Raw genomic sequence first — 3,095 nt, 5'->3', positions numbered from 1 at the left:
CCACTCATCCCCACCCGCCACTCCGTAGCCGCCAAAAAAAAAAAAAAAGGCAAACCCTCTCATCACGATAGGAGATGTCAGAACCTATTGCCATGGAAACAGCACTCTCAAAAGTTTGGAACATCGACCCCTTTTGTATCTACATCCATTCAGGTTTTAGGAAAAGGCTTTGAGGGTCTGCATGACTTTAGTCTGAAGACTGTCAAGAGGGAGAACATCTGGGTGCACCTGAGATGGGATCTGAGTTGGATGTGTGTGTGTGTGTGTGTGTGTGCAAAAGGAAAACGGAAGCCATAAAGTGACTCATAGCTCCTCATGGAGGAGCTGCTTCCTTTCTGCTCTCTCTCTGACTCTCCTCTCTCACCTCAAGTCGTCACCGTTGACGACTTCAACGGACTCACGTCTTCACCCGCCCTTTCTCCCTCCCTTCACCCCCCCCCCCTTTGCTGAAGGGAAACGGGGATGCAGGACAGTTCCGCTTTCTTTTGATGCCAGAAACTCTGCATCAAAGTCCTCCGCATCAAAGCAGAAGACTTGGAGTCAGCAGCAGCCCAGCATTTGTCCTCACACACACACACACACGCACACACACACACACACACACACACACACACACACACAGACACACATTTCCACTTTGGATTTAACCACTTTTAACAGGCCCAACTTTCTCAGAGGGCATGAAACGAGACAAAGCTGGTGAAATGCGTCTCATGGGAAAAGTCGCTGCAAAATGTCCAACCTCATATTCAGCTGTGTTAAATGTAAAAAGCTGAAACATTTCTTTTTCTTCCCCTCGTCGTTCTGTTACTTAACCTGAAGTCCCTTGAGAAACTTTCTCTTATTTAATTTTATTTTGTACTCTTTACCAATTTACCTGTGTGTTCTTCCTGTTCCTGTTCTTCAGATGTAAGCAGTAGCAAACTTTTTCCACCCTCATGAAGAAATGCTGAACGTGACACTGAACACCACCATTGCATTGGTCAAAGCACGGAGAGGGAAGGATTATGCTGTGGAGATCCTTTTTTTTTTTTTTTTTTTTTTACATCAGGGACGGAGATGCAGCTCAGAATGGATGGATTCATTTTAAAAGTTTGGGGTCACATTGCGATGTTGAATGGATGGACTAAATGTTGCTGTTTTCCTTCAAATCTGAGCCGTGGACGTTTAACGTTAGCGTGGAGGTTGGAATTATCAACCGAGATGCATCAACGTATGCAGAATTTAAGCCGAGAAACCCTCGATTCTAACGCTGACATTAGCACGTGAAAGAAGTTTGGAAAAAATGCATTTATAAAGTTAAAATCTAAATTTTCTTTAGGCACTTTCAGCACAAAATGTGGAACGTGAATAATTGTGTTAAAATGGAGAAGGTATCTAGCATTCATTCGGCGTTGGCTAAAACCAGCTTGCTGACCACAGCGGATTAAACCGAAAGGCAGCATGACCTCACAGTTCAAGACGGATTTTACTCTGAAAAACTTGAGGCTTTCGAACGCGTTGGGTTCAAATTTAGATAAACCCGTCGGTTTTTGCTGCTGATGGCTTGTTGATTAAAAAGCACATTTTAAACAGGTCAGGAAATAATTATTGGATGAAGGAAATGGTAAATATCTGATGTTTCTAGTTTCGGTCGCAGCTCTACATTCATGTGGCAGGTTGTTTTTGATGAGGACAAGAGTAAATACCCTTTTTCCACATTTTTTTGTCACATTGCGACCTCAAACCGCGATGCGTGTCACTGACATTTATGTGACAAACCAACTCAAACTAGAGCTTGGAAATGACTGTAATAAACATTATTCATGGTTTTAAACTTTAAGCCTCTAAGTTATTTATTACTTTATTGTTTGCAGTCACAGCCTCGTGGGGAATCTGTGTTGTCAGCTTAGCACATCGAGGAACTCGCGTGGAAACCCTCTGAACATCAAATTTAGACGTTTTTCTTCTGGATTTTTTGGTCTGTCCCTGGGCCAGGTATGAATGTAGTTCCTAGAGATCTATCACGACAAGCTGCTTCATTATTTAGACATTTCTTCAACAAATTAATAAAATGAAGAAGTAGTGGTGTTTGTACTTAACCTTGATGTTCATATAAACAGCTTTAGGCGATACGCAGCCACACTCTGCCCTCCTCGCAACCAGAAAGGCTAAAAGCTGTGAAGTATTGACATAGACGGTTTCTTTCCTCCAACAAAGCGATCTTTGTCTTTGTGCTTTCCGTGAAAAAAGAAAAAAAAAGATGAAAAAGTCATATCAGGATGATTATCCTCTGTGACTGTCTGGAACATGTGCGCTCTGAAGCGTTATTGTCTCGCAGTTTGTGGGGCATCTGGGGACAAGCTCATTGTCTGCAGGAGCCACACACACACACACACACACACACACACACACACACACAGAGTGAGGGGGAGCTCGCTTTGCACATAGCACATAAGTAATTGTCTGAATATATGCGGGGGAGGACAAACCTGAACGACCTCTTTTGACCATCTGGATACGCGGTGCTCCGAACATTAGGGGTCAGGTCATACGGGATGGACGTGATGCGCAGAAAATGCTGAGAGCGGATCAAGAATGAAAGAGCGCTGATGGGAGAGATACAAACAACCAAGAGAGGCGCGCAGTTTTTTTTTGTTTTTGTTTTTTTTTCCCCTCTTCCACTTGGCTTGGCAGCAGGCATATGTGCAGAAAAGGAGGGAGGCAAATTCAGTGGCGATTCATCTAAATTACTCTGGTAAAAGTTTTTATTTCCCTCACATACCTGTAAAGGATGTTTTTTTTTTTTTTAGTCTTTACTACATAGATAAAATGAGCTGCTGTTTAGCATGAGGAGATGTATTGGTACTGTTATGGCCCCCCTGCACATTAGTTTCACATTACATTGACAATGATTATGTTAATAGCTGTAATAATCATAAATAGAAAGTGATATTCCTCACTTGTAAAGAGCAACATTTTCAGTTTTAATGTTTGGTAGTCTCTGAAAAGGATTGCAAAAGGCATCAAGTCATGTCAAAAAAAAAAAAAAAAAAAAAAAAACTAAAACAAAGAAAAATAATTGATATTCAATTTTTCCCGGAGAAGAGTTGAAA

The sequence above is a fragment of the Poecilia latipinna genome, unplaced genomic scaffold, assembly GCF_001443285.1.
Source record: "Poecilia latipinna isolate Pla-1442-1.1 unplaced genomic scaffold, P_latipinna-1.0 Scaffold744, whole genome shotgun sequence".
NCBI classification, from domain to species: domain Eukaryota; kingdom Metazoa; phylum Chordata; class Actinopteri; order Cyprinodontiformes; family Poeciliidae; genus Poecilia; species Poecilia latipinna.
The sequence above is the reverse complement of the archived record's forward strand: the minus strand, read 5'-3'. Positions refer to the sequence as shown.